Consider the following 13214-nt stretch of genomic DNA (forward strand, 5'->3'; position numbering starts at 1 on the left):
AAGGATCTGCTCATGATCCAAAACATATGATCTGATTGGTCAAGCATGGTGGAGGTAGTGTCATGGCTTAGGCTTGCATGGCTGCTTCTGGAATGGGCTAACTAATCTTTACTGATGATGGAGCTCATAACATCTGTAGACTTCTGGAATTCAGAAAAGACCATGCAAGACTATTCATGTGCTCTAAGCAAGTGAAAAAATAATAAACTGTAAACATTTGGGGGCTGCTTCATGAAAGTAATTTACAATATAATCATAAATCTCAAAAAACTACTCACTTCCAAATCTTTTGTGGTCATTTTTTTGTATAACTTTAATATAAATACATGTTAATTTTGATACACTTTGTTTTTTCTGACTTTATATGAACTAAAAGACACAAATTTGCCCATTTTCTCAGTGAAAATGGGTAAATTTCAAAATACCAATGTCCTAGTCACAAAAGCTAAGTTTGAGGGGAATAATAGCCGTTTTCTATACTTTTGCAGTGTAATCAATTAGGAAATAACACTTACTACCCAGGAACAACAAAAAAAATTACATAGTGTAATCAAAGGCTGGCAATTAATGAATGTTTACTGACCACTTCGAGTTTCATGTGCAAATTTTCAATAAAAAAGTTCTCCAGAAGTCAACAATGTGATGATCCAGGGTCAGTATTAATGCTTAGCACGAGGGAAATGTTAGCTGAGGTAAACTAAATTAGTTTAATTCTTAGCAACTGCTAACAACAAAACTGAAGCAAATTATAAGGAACTAGCAGTGAGAATCTTTACTGATTTATTTAAACGGTAAAAATCTAGCTATCTGCACTAAACACTATTAAACATGAAGTAGAGATCCATTTAGGATCCAGTCAACAACCACTTTCACTGTAACTTACCTCAGGATTTAAAGATATCAACACATTTATCCTCTTCAAATGCTGTTATGATTTTTACCTCGATCAGATTTAACAGTCTCTGTAAAACTGATATAGAGAATACTGTATTGTAAAAATGCAGGTAGATACAACTACATGTAAAGATGATTTTAGCTGGATAACTAGGCAGTCCAAGCAAGAGAAACCTTCGCCCTTCTTCTTCTTCTCAAGTTGAGGTGGTTTCATAGCTGAAGTGTTTTATTTCCACCTACTGGACTGGATGATGGACAAAAATGTTACAGATCTACTTACATTTCCCTACATTCTGTTCAGTAAGTTTAAAATACTAGAAATTTCAGAGTTGTGTGACTTCCCCAGCAGCAGTCTGTCTATTTCTCTAAGTATTACCTCCATGTACTCTCTGGCTAGTCTAGCAATCTAATGATCTATTTGATTAGATACTGTGAACAGACTAATGGCAGAAAATGTGGAAAGAGACGATGCAGCACTGTGAGCCTGTTACTACAACTATTTTCACATTGGGTGAGCATATCTGTAATAAGTTGTTTACTGGGAAATTTCCAAGGAAATCTCTAGAGTGAAGGTCTGTAATCCAACAAATCCACAGAAAAATATGTCCTGTATTGTCACATTTACATGCCAAAAACTGACTGACAGTATGAATTAATTCACCCTGACTGCAGTCCCATGCCTATGCATTTGTGTGTCTTAAAAGTATTTAAATATGTCAATCTCTGTTCACAGTGTAAGTAATTGTATGGTTTTTCTATGATGGGAATGCACTGGTGTTGTCTGAGGTGACCCTTCTCTTCTCTTCCAGGGCTGTAGTCAGGAATTTTTTTAAAATAACAAAGTCATGAGTCCCCCTTCTTGAAGACTGTAGTTTAAAACCATGATTTTAGTGCATTTGGAGAGCAACAATAGCTGCATTTGAGTTTCACTGTACTTTCTGTCTCTGTTAAGAAAGTAAACACTGTGTCAATTATATAAAATATGGGCTAAAATGTACTGAATATACAACCCCAACTCCAAAAAAGTTGGTAAATGAAATGCAAATAAAAACAGAAAGCAATAATTTGTAAATTTGCTCTGACTTGTATTCAAATAAAGACAGTATAAAAAAACAAGGTATTTCATGTTTTACCTAATCAACTTCATTGTTTGTTGTAGCTATATGTTTATTCTGAAATTGATGACTGCAACACGTTCCAAAAAAGTTGGGACTGGGGCAATTTAGGACTTATATACAATGTGACAAGTTGAAATAACAAGGTGATGTTAAACAGTTGAGGCAATCTTGTTATAGTATACAGCCCCCTCCGAAAGTATTGGAACAGCAAGGCCAATTCTTTTGTTTTTGCTATACACTGAAGACATTTGAGTTTGAAATCAAAACATGAATACGAGACAATAGATCAGAATTTTAAATTTGCTGATATTTACATGTAGAGGTCTTAAACAACTTAAAATGGCACCTTTTGTTTGAACCCACCCATTTTTCAAGTGATCAAAAATATTGGAACATGTGACTGATAGGTGTTTCTTGTTGCCACTGTAAATAAATAATGCTTTATTAAAGAACTTATCTTGCTTTGTGAACAGATGATTCTAACACACCTTGCATTTGTGTCCATTAGCATTTGTCTGAGTAACATCAGCTCTTAGACTAAGCTGCAGATAGCTTTCACAAAAAAGTTCAAGGGCATTTTACCATTTAAAAAAGATATACTGTTTTAGCTCCATAGTGGCGCAACAGAGAAGTGTTTGCCCTATCATCGGAAGATTGGGAGTTTGAATCCCAAAGATAGGTGTCCAAGAGAGCAAAACTGGCTGTGCTCTGTGGGTTTGAGGGGCTTCATTCTCTCTCTCCCCTATAAATCAAGTCATGAGCATCTGTGAGTTCATGCATGTGGAAGGGATGAATATCATTTTCATCTGATTGTGTTACGCCGCCCCTGATGCAGCACGAGGAGCAGTTTGGAATGATGTGGTTGGCTGGCTTCAGATGACTCGGCAGGAGTCCTCCACATTCCTGGGTTGGTAGCTGTGGTATGATAGGGCAGTTTTTTCCCCATTATGTTCACTTGCGAAAGTTTTTTGTCTGGTACAGTCGCACAGCAGCCCACCTCCTAAATTCAATTTCACCATTGTCTGTCTCTCCATCTGAAACCATCTCGTGTCACTCACTTGTTTCTGTAAGCTGTAGCTTTTGAAACACTGCACACAACATCAGGAGAGGATGGATTGTGGTCATTGGCGTTCTCGTAAACTGTGAGAAAACTCTACTGAGCAGGTTGCAAACATATCGAAAACTACATTTTAAAACATAGCCACCTCGCAAAATACACTGTTTATGCACCAAATTAATTAGCTTAATTCTGACTGTAATCTGAACGCTTAGCATTATTCACAACACTATTTACAAGTAACTTGTCTCCATGGATAAAATAAAAGACATCAAAAAAATAAAAATAAAAAAACAGAGGACATGACTTCAGTGTCCTCAACAGTAACTACAGTATTTGTATGTTCTCCTCTCACTCCTCAGCACAGGAATGGCTTCACTCTAGTGTGAATTTGTTGATGAATTACTAATGCTAGCAAAACTTGATCCACACTGTGAGCAGTGATACGGCTTCTCTCTTCTATGGATGCGTTGGTGTGTTTTGAGATGACCTTGGATGTCAAATCTTTTCCCACACTGTAAGCATGTGAATGCGCTGGTGTGTTCGGAGGTGACTTCTTTGATTGAAACTCTTTCCACAATCTGAGCAGTGATACGGCTTCTCTCCTGTATGAATGCGCTGGTGTCTTCGGAGAGCATTCGATAGAGCAAAACTCTTTCCACAATGTGAACAGTGATATGGCTTCTGTCCTGTGTGAATGCGCTGGTGGTTTTGGAGAGTACTTGTCTGAGCAAAGCTCTTTCCACACTGTGAACAGTGATACGGCTTCTGTCCAGTGTGAATGCGCTGGTGGTTTCGGAGAGTAGTTGGTCGAGCAAAGCTCCTTCCACATTGCGAACAGTGATACGGCTTCTGTCCGGTGTGAACATGCTGATGTATTTGAAAATGACTCTCTCGATTAAAACTTTTCCCACACTGTGAACAGTAATAGAGCCTCTCTCCTGAATGAATAGTCTGATGTTCCTGGAGAGTTGTCTTGTGTTTAAAACGCTCCCCACATTGTGAGCAGTGATACGGCTTCTCTCCCGTGTGAAGTCGTTGATGTGTTTTGAGATTGCCCCGCTGAGTAAAACTTCTGCCACACTGTAAGCAGATAAATGGTTTCTCTCCTGTGTGAATTCGCTGGTGTTCACGTAAAATACTCAGTCGAGTAAAACTCTTCTCACACTGTGAGCAGTGATACGGCTTCTCTCCTGTGTGAATGTGCTGGTGTCTTCGGAGAGTACTCCTGCAATTAAAACTCTTCCCACATTGTGAGCAGCGATACGGCTTCTCTCCTGTATGAATGCGCTGGTGTCTTCGAAGAGCACTCTTGCAATTAAACCTCTTTCCACACTGTGAGCAGTGAAACGGCTTCTCTCCTGTGTGAATGCGGTGGTGGATTTGGAGTTTACTCTGGGAAGTAAAACTCTTTCCACAGTCTGAGCAAGTGTGAAGATCTTTCTTCATTCTTGAAGAACTGGTGATAGTATCAGGTGTACTGGAAGTCTTTTGCTGGCTAATGGAGGCTCTTGTGGGCATCATTTTTTTGTGTATGTCTAGGAAGAAAAAAAATAGAACTCAATAACATAAAAAATATAAAACAGTATTGTCCCAATGCCCCAAATGTAAATAATAAGGGATAAGTCAATTCCATTTTCCAACCATTTTTTGGAATTTGCTGACAATAAATTGAGTACACTACTTTTTTTTTAATCTTGTAGAGAGACTATGCTGTGCACCAGGCTTGAGCGATATACAGTGACCTAATAATGTCTAGAACAAAGGCATTATTATTATTATTATTATTATTATTATTATTATTATTATTATTGCGGCCCCATTTTAAGGCACCATAATGTTTAGTGCTTTGCAGGTGCTTGTTATTACTCAGGTGTGTTTAACTACTTTCAGCATCTAGCCTTTATTCTAGGCTTTTGGTAACCTTTGGAGTCTGCTTTTGCTGTTTGTCAACATGAGGAACAGAGTTGTGCCAATGAAAGTCAAGGAAATCATTATGAAGAAACAAGAATCAATATAGTCAGAGATCTTAGACAGCCAAAGCTTAGGCTTATCAAAATCAACTGTTTGAAATGTTATTAAGAAGAAAGAGAAAACTGGTGAGCTTAGTAACCATAAAGGGACTGATAAGCCAAGAAAGACCTCCACAGCTGATGACAGAAGAATTCCACCAATTCGGTCTTCTCAACTCCAAGTTCAGCAAGTGACATCAAATCAACATGGCTGCACACAGCAGCAGAAGTAAAACAGGAAGACAGTAAAACAGAGCCAAGTTTGGGCCAAGTGATAATCTTACCTCTTCTAACTTTAACCTTGGCCCCCAGACTTCTTATAGTAAAGTAGTTGTGAAGAACCTCTGTGTATTATTTGTCAAAACCTTTAAATTTGATAAGCAAATAAATGCAGTTGTCAAATCCAGCTTCTTTCATTAAAGACTTCTGGCCAAAGTCATGCCTTTTCTTTCTTTTAATGATCTTCAGAAGGTCATTCATGCTTTCACTTAGTCTTGACATTGGATTTCTGATTGCAAGGCCGTGAGTTCAAATCCCAGCACTAACAAGCTGCCACTGCTGGGCCCTTGAGCAAGGCCCTTAACCCTCAACTGCTCAGTTGTATAAAAAATAAGATAAATGTAAGCTGCTCTGGATAAGGGTGTCTGCCAAAATGTAGCCGTAAATGTAAAAAAATGTCAGTCAGATGGCCTTGTCTTGTTTACAGGTGGTCCAAAATGCGTCTGCTAGGATATTAACTTAAGTGGAAGCACATAATCCCTATTTTATCTTCGCTCCATTGGGTGCCGGTACCCTTCAGAACAGAGTACAAGCTTTTGTTGTCTGTTTTTAAATCACTAAATGTGTTAGCACCACCATACCTTGCAGATCTGTTACAACAATACACGTCCACCAGGTCTCTTAGATCTCCTGATCAGCTGATCTTAACTGTTCCCAGGTCCAGATTAAAGCTTAGGGTTGACCGTGCCTATCTTTAAAACTCGGTTAAAAACACATTTCTTATCTCTGGCTTTTAATTATACGTAAACTGGTAGCTGAGGCATGTTGGAGATTTTAAATTCATGTTTGTCATATGTATTATTTTTATCTTTGTACAGCACACTGGTTAACTGCTGTTGTGTTTAATTGTGCTTTATAAATAAATAAACTAAACAAAAATAGCACTTCTTAGCTTTCAGTTATGCTGTATATACACAAGTATTTGCTTTAGATCAGGGATCATACAGACATATTTGGTGGTTTAATCTATAAACATGGAATATACAGTTCACTGTTTTGAGGAGAAAACAATACATCACTCATCACAGTTAGCTGCCTAGCTTGTTGCTAACAAAAAACTTACATTAACAGGAATGTATATATAACAGACTATTAACATAAGCAAAGGGTATTAATAAAGGGATTTTTACTGACCACTTCGAGTGTGTCAAAAAAATGCAAAAAAAGAGGCATTTTCACTAAAATGTCCTCCAAAAGTCAACAATGTGATGATCCAGGGTCAGTATAAATGCTTTGCACCTGAGGGAAATGTTAGGTGAGGTAAACTAAATTAGTTTAATCCTTAGCAACTGCTAACGACAAAATTATTTAAATTATTATAAATGAATTGCTAGCAGTGAGAATCTTTACTGATTTATTTAAACGGTAAAAATCCAGCTATCTGCACTAGACACTATCACATATGAAGTAGAGATCCATTTAGGATCCAGTCAGCAACCACTTTCACTGTAACTTACCTCAGGATTTAAAAATCAACGGATTTAACCGTCGCTGTAAAACCGAGGAAGACAATATTCTATTATAAACATACAGGCAAAAAAAATAGCTTCTTCTTCGGTGTTTTCACATCTAAAAGGTGTTTTACTGCCACCTACTGGATCTCATTTGGCCAAAGATCTACTCAAATCGCCCTATATTCTGTTCAATAAACTGAAATTGTGTGATTCCCCTGCAGTAGGATCCTTAAATACAACTTAACTCATATTTCTCCAAGTCTTTCTTCCATGTCTTCTTTCTGTATAATAATTAATGTTTCAGTATCTCAAATGGCTGACATTTATCTCACCACCTCATATTGTGCTTTCTTATCATGTGTACTACCCTGCTGAAGAAAAAAACAATAGAAACCATCACAGAAATTCTAATGGTTTCCACTACAAATACCATTACAAACCATCAGCTAACCATTAAAACCATTACTGGTCCTTAATGGGATCCACTAAGCAAAACATGCCACCAATAGAAGGCAACAAATTACCAGTAGAGACCCACAGGGACCATTACAGTTTACATTAAAACCAATACAATTCAAATTACAAGTTCTAAGAGGGTTTCTATTGTTGTTTTTTTTCCAGCAGGGTAGAGTGTTGGGTTTAAACCACTGTGACATTCACAGTCTACTAAATATATTATCTTCTCTTCTGTTTCATCCTTACCTTACCCAGCCTTCCTCTGGACATTATAACCCTTGCTTTCCCAGTTTTGCTGTAACTGCTAGATGTATAGCTAGGAGCTAAAACCTAATCAGAATTGAGACAGGGCATTTAGAGCTTTAGAAAGAATTATTTAAAATATAGTGAAGTCTCTAACCTCATAGCATTTCTTGAAACAGGGTTCATTCAGGCTTTATCTGTTATAGAGTCTCATTGATTATGAGGCTGCTGCATACATAGTCATTTACCTTCTGAGATTAACCATCTGATTAACCATCACTAATTCACAGTGGACAGTAGTTTTTATAAATTTACACACAGTATTTGTGATAAATTTGGATAGGTGGAAAGGGACAATGATTTGGTAGGCTACAATTTGTCTGGAAGGTGTCATACATGATGAAATGTAAAGGGTTTGTTTCTCATTTAGAGATTGTTAGTCATTTAAAAATGGTGCTATTTTATAATGGAATATTAGCAGAAGGAGGGAATCTATAAACAAGTGTGGCTAATGGAATGCCAGTAATTCACATTTAAAACAGTTACGTATTTTATGGCTTTGTCTATGAAAAGGAAGCTTCTGATGCCCAGCTATCATGCTAAACTGTTTTAAGTCTCATGCCTCAAAATGAAGGCAGAGACAATGCATAATAATATAATTAATTTTATGGATAAGCATATCAGTAATAATGGGTGTTTACTGGGAAGTTTCCAAAGAAATCTCTGGAGCAAAGAGCTGCAATTCAATAAAAGGAAAACAAGACCAATAGATAGAGTTTACACAATTCATTCTAACTCGAAACAAAAAAATAACGTTTGCATTTACATGTCACAAATGGATGGCTCTGGATGGCACGCTTGTGTCTTTAAAATACTTAAATGAGTACATCTCTGTGCACAAGGTAATTATACAGCTTTTCTCTTGTGTGAATGCGCTGGTGTGTTTGGAGAGTACTCGGGTGAGTAAAACTCTTCCCACACTGTGAACAGTGGTACGGCTTCTCTCCAGTGTGAATGCGCTGGTGATGTCTTAAAGTGTCCTGTCGATTAAAACTCTTCCCACACTGTGAACAGTGATACGGCTTCTCTCCCGTGTGAATGCGCTGGTGTGCTCTGAGAGCACTTAGGTGAGTAAAACATTTTGCACACTGTGAGCAGCTATAAGGCTTCTCTCCGGTGTGAATGCGCTGATGTGTTTGGAAATGACTCTCTCGATTAAAACTCTTCCCACACTGTGAGCAGTAATAGAGCCTCTTCCCTGAGTGAACAGTCTGGTGTTCCTGGAGAGTTGTCTTGTGTTTAAAACTCTTACCACACTGCAAGCAGTGATAGGGCTTCTCTCCTGTGTGAATGCGTTTATGTGTTTTGAGAGTATCCTTGCGAGCAAATCTTCTCCCACACAGTAAGCAGATAAACGGTTTGTCTCGTGTGTGAATTCGTTGGTGTTCTTTAAAATTACTGAGGTCTGAGAAACACTTTCCACATTGGGAGCAGTGATACGGCTTCTCTCCTGTGTGAATCAGTTGGTGTCTTCGGAGAGCACTCATGCAGTTAAAACTCTTCCCACACTGTGAGCAGTGATATGGCTTCTCTCCTGTATGAATGCGCCGGTGGATTTGGAGAGCACTCTGGCAAGTGAAACTCTTCCCACAATCTGAGCAAGAGTGAAGCTTTTTCTTCATTTGAGTATGAGAGGTGATAGTACATGGTGAACCAGATGCCTTTTGTTGACTACTGGAGTCTCTTGTCAGCATCATGTTCTTGTGTATCTTTGGGGAGAAAAAAATGGGACTCGATAACATAAAAAATGCAAAACAGCATTGGCCCAAAACAAGAACTGTTTAATTTATCTATGTATTATTATTATTATTATTATTATTATTATTATTATTATTAGTAGTAGTAGTAGTAGTAGTGCTATTATTATAGTGGGTCTTTAAAGTATGTAAATGAGTAAATCTATGTTCACAAGGTGATTCTACAGCTTCCCTTCACAGCCACAATTTACCCGTCTTCTAATGGCTAATTCCAGCATGATAATGCATCCTGTCACAAAGTAAAAGTCGTCTCAAACTGGTTTCATGAACATGACAATGAGTTCAGTCTTCTTAAGTGGCCTTCTGAATCCAATTGATCACCTTTGGGATTTGGTAGAATGAGAGATTTGCAGCATGAAAGTGCACCTGAAAAATCTGCAGGAATTGTGTGATGTGATCATGTCAACATGGACCAGAATCTCAAAGGAGTGTTTTAAACATCTTATGGAATCAATGCCATGAAGAATTGAGGCTGTTTTCAGAGCGAAGGGACTGAGAGCCCTACCCAGTATTAGTCTAGTGTTCCTAATAAAGTGCTCCGTGAGTGTATATTTATTCACATTTTATTCAATACACATACTGTACTTGATTATGTTGCTTCTAATTATTCTTTTTAAATAAACCATGCTGTGTTAAAACAATATTTTATATCAGGTTCGGTGCTTGCTCTGCTCTCAGCAGTTGGCACACAACAATAACACATCATCAATGCCGTGGCTTGAAAATGCACCTGAATAAAGAGAGAGTACCCAAGGTATAGTATAGTGTAATTATAATATGATTCAAGCCAATATTGAATAGGTGTATAAATTGACATTATTTCAAACTAAGTCCATATGTATGTGATTTGACATTTGATATATAATATACTTTGTAGTGAATATCAACCTCCCTGCTGAAAAAAACAATAGAAACCATCACAGAAATTCTAATGGTTTCCACTACAAATACCATTACAAGCCATCAGCTTACCATCAAAACCATTACAAATTCTATTTGGGTTTCTATTGTTTTTTTTCCAGTAGGGTGTCTCACACAAGCACTTTTATTCACAAGTCATAGAAACACAGTATATTTTTCACTGTAAAGAGCAGAAACCCTCTATATCCATTTCAGCATCTTACACTTTTGTACTTAATTTTTACCTGCATTTGTACCAGTTTTTATTTGTAGTGTTTTACTCTTGATGGAATCTGATGACTTGCTCCAAATGATATCTTGTGACAATATCTACAATGACAATAAAGGTGTTTTATCTTATATATGGCAGACAATTGACATAATCAGAATCTTTACTGATTTATTTAAAAAAATAATAAAGGTCAAATCCAGTTATCAGCCCTAGACACTATTACATCTGAAGTAGAGATCCATTTAGGATCCAGTCAGTAACTCAGGTAACCAGTTTCACTGTAACTGTAACATTTATCCACCTCAAATGCTGTTATTATTTTAAACTCGGGCAGAACTGAGAATATATCAAACATACAGGCAAAAATAGCTTCTTCCTCTGTGGTTTCACATCTAAAAGGTATTTTACTGCCACCTACTGGACCTCATTTGTCCAAAGATCTACTCAAATTGCCATATATTCTGTTCAATAAGCCTGAAATTGTGTTTATAGAGTTGTGTGATTTCCCTGCAGTAGGCTCCTTACATTCAACTTAATTCATATTTCTTCAATGTGCTTTTTTTTTATTTTTAAATGTGTTTTTTTTTTTTTGGTGTGATGAGACTGTCTTTAGGCAAGTTTCAAAGCACTATCTGTGGTGCAAATCTACCTCAATCAACACCATCTCTACTGTGAAATATGGTGGTGGCAACATCATACTCTGTTTATGCCTTTTATCCACAGAACAAGTGACTGTTGTCAAAATTGAAAGGAGAATGGATGGAGCAAATACAGGGGGATATTTCAAGAGAATCTGCTTTAGTATCCTTCAAAAATAAAAACAAAACACACAAGGCCCAAACACAAGGCCAACGCAATGGTTGGTGGTTAAAAACAAATGCAAGCAGCATTTTTCTGTTTCGAATTTTTTATAAAGATCTGCTGACAAGTAATGAATTTTAACATTCAAAATTTACTTTATGCACATACTTCTTTGCAATAAAAATAGTGGCTGGAACAAACTCTGTGTCATTTGTAAATCAGACAAGTCTGATGCCATTTAAGGGGGTTGAATACTTTTGCAATGCATATAGCTGGGAACTAGAACCACGACAGAATTAAGACTGTGACCCTGTGGCATTTCTCGAAACAGGGTTCTTTCAGGTTTTATTTGTTATAGTCTCAACACAGTTTTACAATAGTATAAGAGTTTTTTATTTTAAATAAACTAACATACAGTGTTTGTATGCACTCTAAATAGGTGTAAAGGGCCAATCTGTTATGCTATAATTTGTCTTGAAGGTGTTGTAGGTCGGAGACTGTTTACTTTATAGGGTTTGTTTCTCATTAAAATGAATATTCCACAAGGGAGTATTAGCAGAAAGGGAGAATGGATAAATGAATGTGGCTAGTGGAACTGCTCTGACTAGCAGTCTGTATGCTGGGATTGGCATAACAGAGATGTGGTCTGAGTAGCCGAGGTGGGGCGGGGCTCTGCCTGGTACGCGTGGGGGATGTTTGTGTAAACAAAATCCAGAGCGTTCGCCCCTCTCGTTGCAAAGTCCACATGCTGATGGAATTTAGGGAGCAATGACCTGAGACTTGCATGGTTGAAATCTCTGGCAACAATAAATAGTCCATCAGGGTGTAAATTCTGCAGGATGGATGGGAAAGCTGGCTGGTTAGGGTTTGTTTTTAGCATAACAGTGGAAGTTAATACGATGTGTACAAATAATTTTGCCCAGAGGTAGCATATATTCAATTCAATTCAATTTTATTTGTATAGCGCTTTTAACAATGGACATTGTCACAAAGCAGCTTTACAGATATAAATGGATCCACAAAAATATATTGTAAATATTTGAATTTATCACCATGAATTTATCCCTAATGAGCAAGCCAGTGGCGACGGTGGCAAGGAAAAACTCCCCGAGATGATATGAGGAAGAAACCTTGAGAGGAACCAGGCTCAAAAAGGGAACCCATCCTCATCTGGGTGCAACGGATAGTGCGATTATAAATAAATCCCTTCTATTGTGTACTATATGGACAAAGTATATATAAAGGAAAGAGCAGTGGGCCTAAAACAGAGCTTTGAGGAACACCAAATTTTACCCTAGTATGTGTAGAGAAGTCACCATTTACATCTACAAACTGATAATGATCAGTCAAATAAGACTTGAGCCAGGAGAGGGCCGTTCCCTTAATGCCTACAACATTTTTTTTTTTAAATAGTATTTGTATAGCGCTTTTAACAAGAAACAAAAAGCATGCAAACAGAAACAAAAACATGCAAACAGTCCTAGATGTTAGACAGAATAATCCCTAGTGAGCAAGCCTGAGGCGACTGAGGCGACTGTGGCGAGGAAAAACTCCCTTAGATGATATGAGGAAGAAACCTTGAGAGGAACCAGACTCAAAAGGGAACCCATCCTCATTTGGGTGACACTGGAGAGTGTGATATGAACAATGTCCTTTCTGTATTTATTTATAGTCATGTAGGTTGTTGTCTTCCTCAAAGTCCTCAAAGTCCACATAGGGTTGGCAGCGTTGCTTTTAATACCCAAATCTTCACAAGGCAGAAACCGGCTGGAGCTGGTCCATCTCTGGATGCCTCAGGATCCTCGTAGAGTTGGCCTCGTCTGCTGGAGCTGGCACAATCTCTATGTGCCTCGGGATGAGTAGAAGAAGGGAAACAAGTGGAAAGGAATTAGCGTAGCTGCTGTTCATAATATTAGTAAGCCCTAAATCATAATGTGCAATTAATCAGATG

At 37.6% G+C, this 13214-nt stretch overlaps 1 pseudogene; it reads right to left on the bottom strand.

The window, feature by feature from the left end:
* Positions 1-3427: 3427 nt before the first annotated feature.
* LOC128318103 (zinc finger protein 850-like) lies at positions 3428-10738 on the bottom strand (annotated as a pseudogene).
* Between the last annotated feature and the right edge of the window lie 2476 nt (positions 10739-13214).

This window comes from Pangasianodon hypophthalmus, chromosome 4, assembly GCF_027358585.1.
Source record: "Pangasianodon hypophthalmus isolate fPanHyp1 chromosome 4, fPanHyp1.pri, whole genome shotgun sequence".
Taxonomy (NCBI): domain Eukaryota; kingdom Metazoa; phylum Chordata; class Actinopteri; order Siluriformes; family Pangasiidae; genus Pangasianodon; species Pangasianodon hypophthalmus.